At 37.9% G+C, this 19,669-nt stretch overlaps 1 protein-coding gene across 4 annotated transcripts in view; it reads right to left on the minus strand.

The window, feature by feature from the left end:
* Positions 1–19,669, minus strand: part of TSPAN9 (tetraspanin 9) — a 243,067-nt gene that overhangs the window by 160,652 nt on the left and 62,746 nt on the right. For all 4 annotated transcript variants that reach the window (XM_074269262.1, XM_074269263.1, XM_074269260.1 and 1 more), the window contains exon 4: positions 16,929–17,048. The gene's annotated coding sequence lies outside the window, so the exon portion shown is untranslated. The remainder of the gene's footprint in view (positions 1–16,928; positions 17,049–19,669) is intronic.

Genomic DNA, 19,669 nt, shown 5'->3' on the forward strand with positions numbered 1-19,669 from the left:
TCTCTAGGATGTTATTTGACTTCTGGCCCCTATGAGAGAAGGAAAAGAAGACTTGAGCTGACTCAAGACTTTAAAAGAAGTAATAGTGAAGGTTATCTGGAAAGTTTTGCAATCACAAAGGAAGCTAGAGATTCATTTAGATTTGCAAGCTCATTTAGATTTGGAGGTTATGAAAAGCTGGAGGAGGAATCAAGCTGAAGAAAGAGGATTCAAGAAGAAAGAGAAGGATTCAAGAAGAAGAATCCAAAGCAAAAGATTTAATGAGGAGTGGGAATGGGAGAGCGCAGGAAGAAAAGGGCTTGAAGCTGAATAAAGAGGCTTCAAGATACGAAAGTAATTGGTGAAACAAGGTAAGAAGACGACCAACATTAATAAGACAGCCTAACAGGCTAGTAAGGAAATAAAAAGGAAGTGAGTTGTTAATGAGGAAAGTGACAAATTCTATAATGAAGAGCCCTACAAAAGCATTGATTAAATAATTGTGGCACAATCCCGAACTAATAGTGTCAGGAGTATCTAAGTTCAATATAAGAAAAGTCTGGTGAGAAAATTTAAGGACAAAAAAAAGAGTTTCTAGAGCTATATTGGGGGGAAAGGAAGCTCAAAAAGGGAAAATAGGACATTAGGACAATAATAACAAACATCAAAGAGGAGGCAGAGCTATTTTGCTTCTGATTTCTCTAACAAGAAGAATGATCTCTGGCCTGGAAAGGACAGAACAAAAATAGCAAACAAGCATTCATTTAACTCAAGAAAAACAGACAAGTCATAAGAGAAGACCTAGATGCCTTTGATGAATTCAAATCACCAGGCCCAGACAAATTATATCGCAGGGTAGTGAAAAGACTTAGGAATGTGACTGCTGAATCACTGTCAGTAATCGCTGAAAGCTCATAGAAAATGGGAGCAATATCACAAGACTGGAGAAAGGCAAATCTGCTGATTTTCAGAAAAGACCAGAGTCTTTAATTAGAAAAAAACAGTGAATTGGATGTCAAATTCTAGCAAAACTGAAAACTGTATTGTAATAGAGTTAAACCTACAAAAACCATCGTGATCATAAAAAGAAGATACTAGTAGATATTTATGATGAAATTGTCCTTCCATAAGTTTGGAAGAATAGTGCAGTGTAACACCAAATATTCAGAATAATATTACTTTACTCATGAACTGTCCCATGGATCTCCTGAGGGGATCAATTAATTCTGCTGAAAAAGTGCTAAAAAAGAAACACAAGTGCTTTTTTTTTTTTTTTTTTACCTGACAAAAGGATTGAACAAAAGTTCAAACTACTATCTTCTTAAGCATATCTAATTCCATGATTTTGACATCATGGCATTTTCGGGATGACTTGGCTACAAGAGAAGCTTCCAAAGATCATTTAGACCATTACCTTACCTTCAGACCTACCATTTTATATATTGGTTGATGCTAGTCTCATAGGGATCCATTTTCCTTCTGGTATCAACTGCACCATGTTTCAAACTCAGTCACCAGGTAAATTGTTTGGTCTAATGAATTCTCCTTAAGATAAAAGCCCCTACTTTATCATTCTAACCATCACTTTCAAAATAAATTGCAAAGTATCAATACACACATATAAGAATGCAGAGCAAGTCAAGGAAACAGAATTATAAAACAGGAAAAGCAAAAGAAATCATGTATTACAATGTTTCCTAACAAGCCCATGGCAAAAGTTATAAGTCAACAGAACTTTTATCACAAAAAGAACAATGAACAGGATCAGAATATCTGAGTTCAAGTCTTCATCATTTCTTTTATTAACTCTATAATCTTGAAAAAGAGTTCATCTTTCTGGCCCTCAACTTCCCTATAAACAAAATGAAAATGGTATATTTGTATATGCCTATTTTACCAAAAAAATCATTTTAAAAAATAATTTTACAAAGAAAATTGTGCTTTATAAACTGAAAAGTAAGGTAAAAGTGTTCTAAAAATTAGTATTTAGTAGCAGCAGTGCTAGTAACCTAAGTAATTAACTTAAAAAGATGAACTATTGTTTTCTTCCTTCCCTTCATTATATTCTTCCCACTCCAAACTCCAGTTCTAATTCACAACTTACTAAATTATAGAGAACCAGAGGTCAGAATGGTCTGAGAAATAGAATTTAAAATATTACTATATGAATATTTTGGTTTGGGAAACTGACTTAAACCAACCCTCTCATTCTATAACTGTAAATGAAGGTGAAGCTCAAAGGTGATGTAATTGTTCAAGGTCACTCAGTTAATTGGTGGCAAAGCCAGTACCAAGAACTTCAGCATACAGACTTGCAGACTCTTGACAAGCTCCCAGTCTAAAACAGAAAATGATGATTTAGGCAAGAAGAATAAGGGAATGCAAATGAATGTTTCCAATTGCCTACCGAATAGCTCCATCTATCCATCACCTCAAACTTCACATATCTAAGTTTGAACTCATCATCTTCTTCTCAAAATGTGCCTTTGCCCAAACTCCCTTATTTCTGTCAATGATGGCACCATTCTCCCAGTCACCCAATTTTGCAACTTTAGTAGCATCTCTGATTCTCCTTTCTCTTTCACCCTGTATATCTAATAAATTGTCAAGTCTCAGCATTCTACCTTTATATCAATCAGCTCTGCCCCCTTCCTTCCTGCTCCATAGATTTTAAAGCTGAAAAAGAATTTAGTAGATACCCAGTCTAGCTCCACATTCTACATACAGATGAGGAAATTAAGGCCCAGAGAGGTAAGTAATTTGTCCAAAATCATAAAGATAGGAAATAGCAAACCTGCTAAAATAAGTCTTTAAATTTTGTTCCTGTATTTTCCCCCTAATATCCCCTTGCCTCCCATCAAACCCTAACCCTAGTTCAGGACTTCATTTCTGTTCATCGACTATTGCAATAACTTCCTAACCAATTATCCTACCTCTCCCCTTCTACCTCCTCAATCAATCTATCCTTCATATCGGTGATAAAATAATCTCTCTAATACAGTACCCTGCATTTCATTCCTCTATTCAAAAATTTTCAGTGAGTGCTTATTGCCTCTAAGATAAAATTCAAAATCATCTCTCTCAGATTGAAAGTCTTTTCATAAAGTGGCTCCTATACTTGTTTCCAGTTTTATTTCATATTGTTCTCCTTCAAATTCCAGTCAATTTGAAAGGGAAGGAAATAAAGCACTTATTTAGCACCTACTATATGCCAGGCATTGTGCTAAATATTTCTACAAATATTATATATTTTAATTATTATAACAACCTTGAGAAGTAGGTACCACATTGTGTCGTATAATTATTATATATATAATTATTATATATTATATTATTATCATCCCCATATTATAGTTGAGGAAACTAAAGCAGACAAATGACTTGCCAGGTTCACAGAAATAGTGTCTGAGGCTAGATTTGAACTCCAGTCCTCATGATTCCTGACAGAGATCTGTCCACTGCATCACCAGCTGCCTCTCCTTCTAGCCTTTACCTATACATAACATTTAATTTCCTCCTATAATCCCATGGATTAGGTGCCATCTCTTATTAGAGGTCTTTTCTGGCTCTTATGGTTGCTAGTATTTCTCTCCTCATGAAATGTTTATGATTTGGTATTTATTTAACTTTGTGTATGTCGTACTTCCTAATAAAATGTAAGTTCCTTGAGAGTAAGGGACTATTTCATTTCTGGCTTTGTAGCCCAAGCATAAAATAAGTGTTTAATGCCAGGCTAATAATCTTAGACATTATTCAGCAGGCAAAGGGAAAAAGCTCCCCAAGAGAGCCCAAGAAAATGCCCCAAAGCCCAAGAGAAAGCACAACCAAAGTTCTGTTCCAGGTAGATCAATCCCTCTGGGCTGAAAGTAGTGTCACCATCCAGGAGTGTCTGTTAACAGTCTAGGTGTGCCATAAAGGCCTGAATCAAGGTAATGGCAACAGGAATATGGATGAGATGGTTAAATTAGAACATCTCTAAGGTCCAATTCAGCTCATAAACTTGGAATCATTTTCATTACAATTAGTTGGGGGAGGAGTGAAATCTCTGCAAGAGCTACAAAGCCACCATCAACCTTCATCTTTCCTACTTCATTTTCACAGAAAAGAAGAGGGGGATGGAGGGAGGAGGGACTGAGAGACAATTGAATTGCACCATGAACAAAAGGTGTGATGCATTTTCACTCATCCATTTTTATCAGGTTGTGCTGCGCCATCAGCACCCTATAATCATATCTAATGTATGGATAGAGTCTCAGAAGCTCACAATCCAAGCCACAAGCATCTTGGGCCATAGTGCGGCTTGAATATATCTATCCAGGAAGATTTGTTTGCTGTGAGCTGTACTCTGGTCTCCATCATTACAGCATGCTACTGTCTGTGTGTGTATTATATGAGAGAAGGAGGAAGGGAGGGAGGGAAGGAGAGACAGAGAGGAGAGGAAAGAAAGAGAGAAGGAGAGGAGAGGGAAAAAAATATAGATATAGAAAGAGAGAGAGAGAGAGAGAGAGAGAGAGAGAGAGAGAGAGAGAGAGAGAGAGAGAGAGAGAGAGAGAGAGAGAGAGAGGGAGGGAGGGAGGGAGGGAGGGAGGAAAGAGAGGGAGAAGAGACAGACAGAGACAGAGAGAAGGAGGGAGGGAGAGAGAGGAGGTGTACACCAGAGGGGGTGTAGGGGGATAAAGCATAGGTTTAGATAATAAGAAAGTCACTCCAGTGTCATATATTACACACATTAATGTGGTGGTTGGTCGAGGGGGGAGGGAAGGAAGGGAGGACACTGGTTTAAGATCTAGCTTCTAATCTTCAATCTTCAATTAATTAGTTTTTAGTCATTTCATTCTGATCCTAGGTTTCTGTACTTGTAAAATGGAGACAACATTTGCTCTCCCCACCTCACATTGTTGTGAGAAAATATCTCTGCATAAGTAGAAGGGCTGGTGAATGGAAATGTGATTTCACTGGTATGAGACTTCCTAGTGAGGAAACTCCCTCTCATAATACAAGTTAGTACCTTATCTGCAACTTATACACTTGGTTGCCTAGACCACTGAAAATTCATGTGACTTGATGAGCAAGCATATGTCAGTGATGCAACTTGAACTCACAAATGCCTAGTTTTGATGCCAGTTCTCTACCCATTACACCATACTGCCTCATATACATAAAAGTATTATAAAAATTATGTGAACCAACTTTTCACTCTTTTTGTTGTTGTTTACTTATATTTTATTTTGCTTCTCTTTTTTTTCTTGTGCAGCACGATAATTGTATAAATATGTATACATATATTGGATTACTTGCCATCTAGGGGAGGGCATGCGGGAAGGGGGGAAATTGGAACACAAGGTTTTGCAAAGGCTAATGCTGAAGAATTGTCTAAGTATATATTTTGAAAAATAAAAAGCTTTAATAAAAATATTCTTCCATTTCATTTTAAAAAAAAACAGAATTATGTGAACAATGGATATTAAGTTAAGGGAACTTATTTCCTTGCAAAGTTATTTGTAATGAGGCACTGAGACAGCTGTAACTTCCCTTTTAGAACTACTTCTTTCCTTAAAAAAAAAAAAAAAAAAAAAAAAAGCTTTCCAATTATTTCCACCTCTATGAAAAGGTGTTCCAAATCACTATTGATCAAAGAAATGAAAATTAAGACAACTGTGAGATACCACTACATACCTCTCAGATTAGGGGATGTGGGAAAACTGGGACACTGATGCATTGTTGGTGGAACTGTGAACAAATCCAACCATTCTGGAGAGCAATCTGGAATTATGTCCCAAAAGTTATCAAACTGTAACCCTTTGACCCAGCAGTGCAACTACTGGGCTTATATCCCAAAGAGATTTTAAAGAAGGGAAAGGGACCTGCATGTGCAAGAATGTTTGTGACAGCCCTGTTTGTAGTTGCCAGAAACTGGAAACTGAGTGAATGCCCATCAGCTAGAGAATGGCTGAATAAATTGTGGTATATGAATGTTATGGAATATTATTATTCTGTAAGAAGCAACCAGCAGGATGATTTCAGAAAGGCCTGGAGAGACTTACATGAACTGATGCTGAGTGAAATGAGCAGGACCAGGAGATCATTGTACAGGGCAACAACAAGTTACATGATGATCAATTCTGATGGACACTGCTCTCTTTAACAATGAGAGGATCCAAGTCAGTTCCAATTGTTCTATAATGAACAGAACTAGTTACACCCGGCGAAAGAACTCTGGGAAATGAGTGTGGACCACAACATAGCATTTACACTCTTTCTATTCTTGTTTGCTTATATTTTTGTTTTTCTTCCCAGGTTATTTTTTACCTTCTTTCTAAATCCGATTTTTCTTGTGTAGCAAGACAACTGTATAAATATGAATACATATATTGTATTCAACATATACTTTAACATATTTAACATATATGGTACTACCTGCCATCTAGGCGAGGGGGTGGAGGGAAGGAAGGGAAAAGTTGGAACAGAAGTGAGTGCAAGGGTCAGTGTTTAAAAATTACCCATGCATATGTTTTGTAAATAGAAAGCTAACAAAAAAGCCTTCCAAATTTAAGCTAACTTCTCACCTCTACTCTGCCCCCTTGCAAGTACTGTAACTATTTATTTTGCTTGATTCCTATTCCCTCCTTTCTTTAAGCTGAAAGATTAAAAATCATGGGCCTTAGTTCTTGATTCCAAGGGTCCCATACAGTACTCTACCAGAAGTACCAGTAGATCTGGTCACCTCTTGGAACCCAGATTCCCTCGCCTATAAAATGAAAAAGGGGGACAAGATAACTTTCAAATGCCCGTTCCCATTCTAACTCTATGATGCTAAAGGTGTTTGCAAACTGATTACTGAATTGTCCCAACTGAGAAGAGGTCCTGACTTTAACACGGACCCCACCTACCACCTTCATTCTTCCATATTTAACTTTATGCTTCTTGACTCTAACTTCTTTCCTCTTGGCCAAATAAACCCCATGCCAAACACACCAGAGAACAACTTGACATCTCAGACACAGGATGAGAAGAACACAGGCCCAATGTTAGTGATGGAAAATAAAAGCTGATGTGTTTAAAGATCGGTAGCCTCTCAGCTGAGGAAAGCTTTGTTTCTAGATAAATAATAAATAACATAAGGGTGCTTATTTCCTCACTAAGTCCTATTTCCTGGCTATCAGTCTGTACATTGCAGCTCTCATCTGGGAAAACCTGTATTGAACAGCACTGGGCAAATGCCCTCAAAACTCTTCTTGATACAGTTTCCCTTTCCTAAGAAGATAAAGAACTAGTGATGATTCCCTATTCCAATAACACTTTTCTAGGATTCTCTTTTTCCATTATCACATTCCTATATCACCCTTAATTTTATATTAATTGCATCTCTCTTTTCTCTCCCCCCAAATGGACCATAAACTCCTTAAGGTCACAAACTATGTCATTTTTCATCTTTGTATTTCTAGTACTATTTCTTGCACAAAAATAATTAGTAAAGGGTTGGAGGTTTCTTTTATTGAATTTAATTCCCAAAAGAGGAAAGAGAAAGGGAAAGCCTTTTGACTATTCTCCACAGAAATCTGCTGACTGGATGTTAAAGAATTTCCCCATTTTGATGTAAAAGTGGAGAAAAGTGAATTTATTCAAAACCCAGCTTGACTGATTTTCTCACTCAACCCTCTGAAACAACCTATCTCTTCCCCATCTTTGATTCCAATTCCCTTCCTTCTACCATCCCCACCCTAAGAAACCTCAAAAAGAAACTGGGAAATGAGATGATAATTCCTCCATTCCCATTCCTTACTAAAAGCAATTATCACTATCCTGCAAGGATGAATTTTGGGAGTAGCAATGTTTCAGTTCTTCTATCCTCCCTGCTTTCTCAGCCTATCACCCAGTCACTCCCTACTTTTATCTCACTCTCTTCCCTTCAAAATCTTGAGGTTTTAGTTAACCAGTTCAGCATTATACTGTTTTCAACCTTGAATCCCTTGCACCATTAACCTATTGCTTTTTAAACCTCAAACCTCAATTATTCCCATTATCTACTTTTCTCCTGGGGTGCTACGGACCCTTAGAAAATCATGCTGAATCCTCTAGAAATTTGTGTTATCCAAATTAAACTGATCCCTCACTGCTGTACTTTAATCCTTTTATTCTTCCCCAACCAAATCTCCATCAAATTCACCCACAATCTCTGTTCCAAACCTTACTTTCTCTCTTCAAGGCATCAATAGTTCCCCTTTCCTTTCCCTCTCAATAGAGGACCTAACTTCACATTTCAGTGAAAAAAAAAATGAGATCCAAGGGTTCCATCATCTTCCCAATTCACACTTCAAAGAGCATCTCTTTTGGTCTAGTTTAGAGGATTAGACTAGTTTCTAATTGCCCACTTCTTTCTGTATCCTCTTTCTTGATAATCCCATTAAATCCCCATGGGTTTATTACTTCCACTTCCATGTAAGTGACTTCCAAATTCACAGACTATATACATATATATATGTATATATATATATATATATATATATATACATATATATATGTATATATATATATATATATATACACACATACATATATATATATGTATATATACATACATATATATATGTATATACATATATATATGTATATGTGTGTATATATATATATATATATATATATATATATATATATATATATATATATATATATATATATATATATATATATATCATACCTTTACCTCTCACATAAGTTCCAGGCCCATATCTCCAACCTCCAGATGGACTTCTCCAATTGGATTTCCCATAGACATTTCAAACTCATTAAATTCAAAACTGAACTCATTAATCCACCTTTCTAATTTCCAAATTTCTTTTAAGGGTCCCATGATTCTTATCATACTTTCATGTTTATGAAAATATATTCAAGTTTAAAGCCACTCTTGATTGTTCGCTCTCATCCCATATCTGATCAGTAACTGAGTGTTAACCACTCTTTGACATCTCTTTCACATGTCTCTTTCTCTTTACTTACATCACACCACCCTAATCCAGACTCTCACAACTCTAGTCTATTAAAATAAACAGAAGCCTCTCTGGTCTCCCTACATCCAGTTTCTCCTCACTTCAGTACATTCATTGATGAGAAAGGCTCCTAAAGGACAGATTTGACCTCTCTTACTCAACAAACTTCAGTAGCTCCCCATTGTCTTAAGAATTTAAAAAAAAAAAAACCTCATTCCCCTATCTGATATTTAAAACCTTTGATAATCTGGCTTCAAACAATATTTCTAGGTTGATTACTCTCTCCCATTAAAACACTTTAGTAAATCGGTCTTCTTGGGATTCCCTGTATATAACATTCCATTTCCTGCCTCTATCTTTGTGCAAACAGTACATCAAACTTAGAATGTCCATTCTCTCTCCCAGCCCCCTCTAGAAAGCCCTGGCTCTCATCAAGGCTGAGCTCAAGCTCAAACTTATTCAAAAAGCCTTACCCAGTATCTATAGTTGTGGGTACTCTATCCAATCATTTGTATCAATTCTTCAAATAGAATCTATTTAAAGATGAACATAGCATCATAGATCTCGATCTCAGAGACTCAGTTTCAGAAACTGAAAGATTTAGAGTTGGAAAGGACTTTAAGGTATCTTTGAATATGTATTTCTCCCCACTAGATGGCAAGTTCCTTCAAGGAAGATCTCAGTTCTATATGTGAATCCCCAGTGCCAAACAGTGCCCAGCAAAGAGCAGGCACAATAAAATGCTTACTGATAGATTCATTTCTTCATTGTTTCCTAACTGGTTGGTACAACAATCCTCAAAACACACTGAATTCTACAGAATGCAAACTCCTTGGGCTGTTTGTGTAGCTTATAATATAACCACAGAGAGTGTCAATGTTTTCTTAGGGTAAGGGGGAAAGGATGAGGCAAAAAAAAAAGATGGAAGCATGTACTGTTAGTCAATGAGTTAACTGTCAAGATCAGTGGATGAACCCAAGAATTCACACCTAAGATCCAGCTGGCCAGTGTAGGAAATCTAGGGGGATCTGCCACTAACTGGCTATGTGACCTCAGGCAACTGACCTACCTTTTCAGAGCAGACCAAGCTTAGTTGTATCAGGGAATGGAAGATGACTAAGGAACAAAATACTTCTACTTATTATTCATTATTTTTAAAATGGCAGGATAGGACAGGGCAGGAACCAATAGAATGAGAATTGAATTGAACTGAAAGCAGATCACTTACGCTTTACTCACTTTTCTTCCTCTGGACCTGTTTCCTCATCTGGAAAATGAGAGCATGCGTATTTCTGTTTCTCTCTCTCTCTCTTTCTTTCTCTCTCCCTCTCTCTTTCTTTTTCTTTCTCTCTCTCTTTCTTTCTCTCTCTCTCTCTCTCTCTCTCTCTCTCTCTCTCTCTCTCTCTCTCTCTCTCTCTCTCTCTCTCTCTCTCTTCCCCGAAATGTGTGTGTGAGTATATTTCTCCCCCTAGGCAATTTGAGGTTAAGTGACTTGCCCCAGGGTCCCACAGCTAGGAAGTGTTAAGTGTCCTGAGACTAGATTTGAACTCAGGCCCTCCTGACTTCAGGGCTGGTGCACTGTCCACTGCACCACCTAGCTACCCTTAATTCCTATATTTAATTTTGTGATAAGTAAACTGACTCAAAGGGGTATATTGAAGCCAGCCTTAGTCTGCTCCCTTCCTGTAATATTTTCAGTGTGAGCATTTACACCTCAGGAAATCAGCAAATGCTACAAATCAGGGTTTGATTTATTGTTCTGTTGACTTTCTAGATTGAAGAAAGTAAAAGCAGAAAATGTTAATTACACAGATTAAATTTTAAAGTGTGTCCTGCATTTTCAGAGAGTCAGTTGCTAAATATTTAACAGTTTGCCCTGATTCAAAGCCTCCAACAGTCAGTAACAAATAAAAGATACAGTTTTCAAATGTTTGGAAAACATAATTTTTACACGTTGCCCAGGGCACACAAGTGCTTTGGCTGCCCTCTGTCTCTGCATTTCAGTTTTTTCATCTGTACCAGACAGAAACCTTTAGGCTCCCTTCTCAACTACCACCACTCAAGATCTAGTGCTCCCACTGAAGCTAGAACTTACATACAGACTGTAAAAACAGAAAACTATTGCCTAAATAATAGGGCAGTTAGGTGGCTCAGGGGATAGAGCATGATGGAGTCAAGAAGACTCATCTTTCTGAGCTCAAATCTGGTCTCAAACACTTATTAGCTGTGTGACCATAAGCAAAACACTAAAACTATTTACCTCAGTTTCCTCACTGTCAAATGGGTCAGAGAAGGAAATGGTAAACCACTTTCTTTAGCGGTATTTTGGCCATGAGGTCAGAGAGTTGGAACAACACTGAACAACACAAATGCCAAAAATGGTTTTTGAGTGAGGAAGGCGTAAGGACAGAGTAAGAGCAGAATGGGTTAAGTACCATCATTGCTCAGAGTCAACCAACTTCAGCTGAGCTCCCCAATGGGAGAATGAAAAAGCTCTGGATAGAGGCTGCAGCATTTAGTTAAGAAGGCAGCCAGGGTTCAGGTCTTCACCTGAGGCCTTCTGTACCTCACGTAGCAGGGAGGAAATGCAGACCAGACAGAATTCCAGCTGCAGTCCTTCCCTCCCAATACGTCCTGTGTCACCTCTCTGTAAAATGAAGGATTAAACTTCAGGAAAAAACAAGTTGTTGCTTGTTTTTTGTTTTATTTTTCATTTTTTCCCTTTTTGTTCTGATTTTTCTTGTGCGGCATGATAATTGTGGAAATATGTATAGAAGAACTGCACATGTTTAACATGTATTAGACTATTCACTATCGGGAGAGGATGGGGGAAAGGAGGGAGAAAAAATTAGGAACACAAATTTTGCAAGAGTGAATGTTGAAAATTATGTTTGCATATATTTTAAAAACAAAAAGCTATTAATTTTTTTTAAATATCTACACAAGAGGCTCCCAAACAGAGGAGTTTGCAGAAAGATAGGATCCTCCCCAGAACCAAAGCTTATTTCCCTGTGGACTACACTAGGCCTGGCAAAGATCCAGATAATCTTTAGCAGGCTTAATCAGCCTGTGAGATGATCTCAGCTGGATTCTATCCAGCAAAGCAAGATGTCTCAAGAAAGCACCGAGTGCCCCACTGGTGGAAAGGGCAGTTCTATCAGTCTCAAAATTAGTTTTCTTTCTAACTAAACTTTTACTTTGACAGTAATGAAGAGTTTTAAGAAAAGGCTTTAGAGAAAGAAAATGTTTTGGGAAGAGAAAAAAAGAACTGAAATGAGTGTTGAGTGAACAGTCCTAACAGGCTTGTTAAAGGTGAAAATCAATTTATCAAGCTCTGGTCCAGCCTTGGAAGATCAGGCTCAAGAGCCACAAGTAAAACCCAGGGCTAGAAGAACTTGAGGAAATCCCATCCATCCCATTTTATGTGGAAGAAAATTAATCTTAGGAGAAGATACAAGAAAATGGGGTTCCCATAGAACCCTCAAGCCTGGAAATAGACATTATAAAATATGGAGAAGAGCTGATGCCTTTTTTAAAAAGAAAATCCAAAACTTTATACCTTTGAAGACACAAAGGAAAAGGGAAGAACTTTTTTTCCCTTTTAAAAAAAACATTTTTTGTTTCTACCAAATCAGACTCTACTGTGGAAGATTTACCTGTTCCCCACTACTGATAGCTCTAGATGAGTTCCAGAGATTGGGAAAAAAACATGAGTGGGAAGACAAGAAGAATAAAGCTCTGTGTAAGTCAACCAAATCCCTTTGGACCAGGATAGTTACATATCTATGGCAGCTAAGTGACACAATGGATTGAGCACCATGCAGGAGCCTGGAGTCAAGAAGTCCTAAATTTAAATCCAGCCTCAGATATTTGCTAATGAGGTGATCCTGGGCAAACCACTTAACCCTGTTTGTCTAGTTTCCGAACTATAAAATGATCTGGGTAAAGAAATGGCAAATCATAAATAATAAAAAAATAAATTAAAAAAGAAAGAAATGGCAAATCACTCCAGCATCTTTGTCAACAATAGTGTCACAAAAATGACACAACAAAAATTACCTATCTACATGTGTGTTCCACTTTATGAAAATTAACATATTTTGAGACCTAGAAGTTGGGAGGGACTTTTTTTAGGCCCAAAGGCTGATTAGATAAAATAAAATAAAAAAAAGAAATACAAACTATTGTGGCTATCTTTAAGCCCCAAAGTGGGAACTGTTAGAATGTGACACCGTGTCCTTGGGAATGGGGAATATAATATAGCCAGGAAAGAAAAAAATCAAATCCATGATTTGCTGGAGCCATTATGTTTAGTTATTTCTGTTGATGCTTTCCCCTACTAGACTTTGAGCTTTATATATATTTCTCCTATCACTTAGGAAAGTATATTAAAAATATTTGTTATATTTTGTATTTTAAATTTTCACTCAAACTCCAGCAGAGTTTAACATGTGACTGACCAGCCAGGAAGGATCTGTCACCATGGGGAGATGAAGCAAAGGATGAGGAGAGGCTGGAGGGGAGCCAGGCAGGCACCAAATGTGAGAGATGGTGTCAGGCAGCCGGCCCCTCTCCCTGAAAGCCATCTCCACCAGAGAGTTATTTCCAGGCATTTTTCCTGTGAGAAAAGAATGAGAGGAATGTGGACCAGCTATTAACCAAATCCACCCCACGCCAGCTCAGTGCCCAATTACATACCATCCGGGCTGGGGGGGAAGGGGAGAGGAAGGGCAGGGAGAGCAATGAAGTCTGTAATCAGAAAATCCTACTAAAGAAATTTGAACTGGCAGCCAGAAACAAGCTATATAGGTAATACAATACACAAGGCTTCCTTAAAGGTGCACACACATGCACACACATAAGACTGTGTGCAAGAGGTCTAACTATACCAGGATACAGAAATGAAATACTCCTAGCCCTTTATGGTTCTTAAGGGACTTGTTCATGAGGAAGTGATACCTCAAATGCATCTAATTATGTCCCCAAGTATAGCACCAACTTCTCAGACAAAAGATAGCTGGTAAGAAGGAGTTGGGGGGAGGAGTTCATTAGAAGAAGAAAATTTCACTGGTGGACAGAAATTAAATTAAATTTAAAAACTAAGGCAAAAGGGAAACAAAAAATGGACCTCAGGCTAAGGTGATGACATGAAAAGTTGTACCAGAACCCAACTCTCCAACAAACCCCCAGAAAAGGCATAATGGGTTCCAGATGGAACAACATTCAAAAAGACCAGAGAGAGACGTGCCAGTAAATCCCACTATATACAGGGTTGGACTAAACAAGATGACCAGGAGGCAGAGCTGGGGAGGGAGAAGCCAGTAGTAAATTTTGGGAAACATGGGGGTGCTCTGGGCAGCCTTGCAATGGTGGCCAGAAACAAGTCCAAAGCCCAGTAAATATGGCTGAAAGCCTATTTAAGTGGAGTCTGACCAGGAGGCTAGCCCAACTTCCAGAAAACAAAATGTGGAGCCTGTGATGCTCTGAATCAGGAGGTTGGATGGTAGGGAAGTAAGGGCAGTGAGGAGGTAAAGGCAGTAGGATTTTGGCTCTGGCTGGTAAGAACAGCAGGCAACAAAACCAACTCCTGAGAGGCTGCTGCACAAGAAACAACAAGCCTGATGACCATGAACTTGTGCAGGAAGGCTTTGCAAAAGTCCTTAGACCAGCATGATCTCTAAGCAATAAATGGGGATTACCAGGGTCACAGAAAGAGATGGAATAAACTTTCAAGTAAGAACTGAAGAAGGGAAATAGTTAAGAGGAGAAAAACAAGATATTGTTGCAGAAAATTTTATCTGAAAAAGGTCTCATTGCCAAAGTATATAGGAAATTGAGACAAATACATATGAATAAGAGCCATTTGCCAACAGATAAATGATAGAAGGATTTGAGAAGCAATTATAAGGGAGGCAAGTCAACCTTCAATAACCATTTAAAATGCTGCCAAGTCACTCATAAAAAAAATTCAAATTAAAACAACTCTAGGATTTCACTTCACACTAGTAAGATTGGCACAGATAACCCAAAAAAAAAAAAAAAAAGGAGAAAAAAAGACTGTGGAAGACTAGGCATGCAGATGTAATGTTAGTAGAGCTGTTAAATAGGTCAAGCCATTTTAGAAAGAAATGTGGAACTATACCCCCTAAAGGTCACGAAAGTGTGTATTTACTTTGGGAACACTACTGTCAGGCAAGAACTCCAAAAAGGTCAAAGAAAGAGGGAACAAAACATGTAGAAAATTATTTATAGCAAAAAACTGGAAAAAGTATAGATGCTTATCAACTAAAGAATGGCTAAATAAATTTTGGTATGTGAATGTCATTGAATATCAATGTGCCAGAAGAAATGATGAAAGGATTAAATTTAAAAAGCTCTAGGAAGGCTTGCATGAATTAATATAAAATGAAAACTGCAGAATCAGAAGAATAATGTATGCAATGATGACAAAGCACTCGGCTAATACAAATAATATAATATGTAGGGAACAGAGGAGACTGAAAAGTAAATCAAAACAAGGCCTATAGACCAGGATTTTTCTCCCAAAGAGTTCAAGAGTTATCCATCATCAATTCTTCCCAATCAGTAGACAGGTAAAGTAAGATGAAGAAAAAGGTCATATTTCCCTCCCTTTTTATCTTATAAAACATAAAAGGTCTCCTATGTAAGATAAGTACTGTCAAGCAACACAAATCTGCAAACTGGCCATGTCTATAAACTAAGTCTCATTCTGTATTTCAGTCCATCACTATATTCAGTCTAGAGTCACAATTGGTCTCTTCACTGATCATAGATCTTAAATCTTTCACAGTTCTGTTCCTTTACAACTTGGTAGTCATTGGATAGTGTGGGTTTTTTCTTATTCTTTTAATATTTTTGTCTCTCCCTGAGCTATATTACAAATCAATCTCTTACTACTTTCAAAACTGTGTTGCCTCCCACACAGATTTCCTTGCTGTATACTTAATATGGTCCAGCCAGTCTTGCCAATTTTGTCTTTCTAAGTGCCTTCAGATAATCAGAAACCAAGATAGAAGGGTAGAAACATGGTATTTCCTTTGTCACTAATGATAAACATGTATTACAGAAACAATGGCAAAGATGTCCTACCTTATGCCAAGTTGAAATTCTTTCAAGAACTTCATCTATAAACGTTATTGTTTATTGTGGGTTCATATGGGTTCCATGTTAAGCTTTATGTAGATTAGTATTTACCTATGACTTTTTTTATTTGTTTTATAAGATACTACTACTACTAATCTTCCACTCTTCTCCTTGAGTTTTATAAATAAATTTATATTCTATATCTGTGTTGCCCTTGAATATCATCTCTCTTCACTTGGCAAAGGGATCAAGTGTTAACTGGCTAAGAAGTTTCTGGGCTATTTTGGCCTCCTTGGTATGGCAACTGTTCCACATTAGTTACACTGTTCCAGTAAAAAAGGGTAACAATACCCTTTGATAATATATTTGCCTTCCTCTTTTGGAGAAAGAGAAAGCCCACTGTGGGATATGGATGAATAAATGAAAAAGCACATATTATGCAAAGTACAGTGTTACGTGATTGATATACAAGTAGAAAAATAAGACGGTCCTGACTCTCAGAGAGTTCACATTCTAATGGGGGAAGAGAGCACACGTAAAAGTTTTAGCTATAAGAGAGATGAAAAGGTCCTGCATGTTAGGGTGAAGGTGGTGTTGATAGTGAGGAAAGCAGGCTCCTGCTCCATAGTGATCGCTGCCCTCAATGACGGCATCAAGGCTCAGGCTGAAAGAATGGTCAATGGTCTGGGAAACACTTTTGATTCCAAAGGCTCTTGGGGAGTTAGTCCTATGTCCATTAGGATTCTTGAGGTGGCAGGAGTGGTGACTTGACTTTCTTGTCACCCTTGCTCTGTCTGTCCCTTTTCCCCTGTCCCTCCCCACCTCTTGCTTTCTCTCCCTCTCAACAAGGCTGCTTACCTGCTCCAAAGGTGGTAGAGATGGTAGAAATGGCTGGTCTTTTTTCCACAGGCAATGATTCCCTGGATGATGGCTTCAGGGGTTGGTTTGGAAGCAGGTTAGGTGATGAACTAAGGAGTGCTAGGAAAAAGGAATCAGACAGTTCAGATTTAATCTCAACTCTGCCACTTTATCACTTAAGCAAATTCTCTTTTTCCATAGGCCAGCTTATTTTATCAGTTGACTAACAGATGATCTCTGAGATATCCCTTACTTCTAACAAAAGATGCTACAATTTTATGACTTCTCTGACTCTAAATTCCTTTACATGTAAAACAATCAATAATCTAAAATTCCTTCCAGTTCTATAAGTCTATAGAATATATTAAAACTTTCAGTTGCTCTGGGCTTTTAATTTGAACTGAAATAGGTCCCAATAGTCTGTCCCTGATTCTTTTCTAGCATTTGCTTTACCAAAACAGAGATTAAAAAAAGAAATCAAAGCTCAAGAAAAAGTCACATGTCAAGTAATGACCCCATCTATCATATCGGTTGCCATTTCAATGGGGATGGGGAGGGAATGAATGGAAGGAAAGAATTTAGAACTCAAAACAATTTTAAATAAATATTTTAAAAGTTGTATAACTAAAAGAAATTAATTTTTAAACTGACCTATTCTTATTTACATTTACTCTTTGTGGGATTATGATCAGCTCATGGTCTCTTTCAGGAACAGGATGAGCTACTCAGCCAACAATAAGCAAGCATGGTGTGCAAAAAGCCTGTATTAGACACCATAGGGAGGTGCAGAAGGAGGATGGGAAGATATGTCTTCAACCTTATAGCCTAATGAGGTAGGTGAGACATGGAGGTAAGAATTTAAGCTCCTTGCAGACAGGAAAGATGTTTCTGTCTTTGCCTCTCCAGTGCTCAACACAATACTTTGTACATATTCAGACTGAACTAAATCTCATGTTGTAAAAGATACTACAATAAATATGAATGAACACAGGTACATTTTGATTTTTAAAATATTGTAATCCTGAAATGTGTGTGTAAATATTTTCAGTAAAGAAGGGAACTTGCTAGATGAAGGAATTTTCTTGTGGATCCTTTTTTATAAAGCAAACAGCTGCTCCTGATTTAGCTTCCACATAAATCCAGATTTTCATACATTATGCTGCATTTGCTTAAAACAGTATACTTGAATAGTATAAACTAGGTACTTAAAATACCAAGGAAAGGAAGAATAGGGGAGTTAGTTGGGGACGGATTTCTCGATGTTGAGAATTTGTACAGGGTTTTAAATAGGGGCAGTCTGAAGAGTGACAGGAAGAACAGTGTTATTGGTATGTGCTTGACTAAGACAGTTTACTGAAACCATTATAGTCACACACTTCTGTCCTTACAAGATAGTGCCATTAACAGTAGCTGTAATCCAGTGAGTGGAAATGTCTAAAAAGACCAATTGCAGGCCTAGAAATGACTTCCACAAGATGCAGAGAATTTACTTAGTTGTATTCCTGACTCCGACATTCAGTAAAGCTCATCTCTGTTTCTAAAGAACTTCTGCAGGGTGCTTGATAGTGGGGAAAGGGACATTCTTGCAGCAGATCTGTTCCACTTCAGGTTTTCTATCATCAATGCACAGCTCACTATTTAATAAAAGCAACATTTTTGGAGAGCAATTGACATACTGAAAGGTGATGGAATCAAAGTCAAAAGGGTCAAATCCAAATTCTGCTATCTACTACTTCAATGGTCTTGAACACAAAGTCACTTCTCCAATATTCCATTACCTCATCTACAAAATAAGGTGTTTAGAACCAAAATATCTCGAACATCCCTTAAGTTCTGGATCCTACATATTGTGCCTCAGTTCCCCATACTCCCCTCATTCTTCCACCCCAGTTGATTCTTACTGGTCCCCTTTGTCTCGCCTGGGGGACAAAGACAAGTAAGGATGACACAAAGCAATGTGACAGACCAGGCTTTAAGAGGAAAGAAAGAATACCCAAATTCTAGAGCCAACTACTCAAACTGAGACCTATTGAAGGTCTTAGCTTTAAAAGGCCAAGGTCTCCCATTGCATCCAGGGCCATCTCCAGTTGTCCTGATCCACATATGGCTACTAGGATCAGATGCCTCCAGAAGGGAAAGTGAGGCAGGTGACCTTGCACAGCCCTCTCTCACTTAAATCCAATTCACTTGCATGTCGTGGTATCACCACCCTAATTTCATGGTCCTCTTTGAGAACGAAAAATATACAAGAGTCATATCTTAATGAACAAATCTTTTCAACTCACTGAGATGCAGCTTCCATATTTGTTCTCTGTGAGGAACACACCTGGTAAACCTTCATTGCTCACATTTGCACAGTGCTTTATTTCAGATTTACTGACTGACTGCCCTCCAGAAATGAGGTTACTCGGATCCTAAACACAATAGTCAGGTGGATAAGCTTCAGGATTCTGCCCATATTCTCCTACAGTGATTTCCAACCTGGAGGAAAGTAGAAAAAGTGGTGATCTCAGGATCTTGGAGTCTATGGATGGCTCTGTCACTAACTAATGTGTGACTGACCTTGGTTAAATCCATTTCTCATTTTGAGCCTCCTTTCCTCATCTACATAAGAAAGGGACTACATAAGCTTTTAGGCTTTCACTTCTAATGCCCCAGTATATTGTGATGGAGGTGTTCTCGGCTACTTGGCAATCAAAGGGGAAAGGTGACTTTGAACCAGCTGAAGGGTAAATAGTAGT

Source organism: Sminthopsis crassicaudata, chromosome 5 (assembly GCF_048593235.1).
Source record: "Sminthopsis crassicaudata isolate SCR6 chromosome 5, ASM4859323v1, whole genome shotgun sequence".
Lineage (NCBI taxonomy): Eukaryota > Metazoa > Chordata > Mammalia > Dasyuromorphia > Dasyuridae > Sminthopsis > Sminthopsis crassicaudata.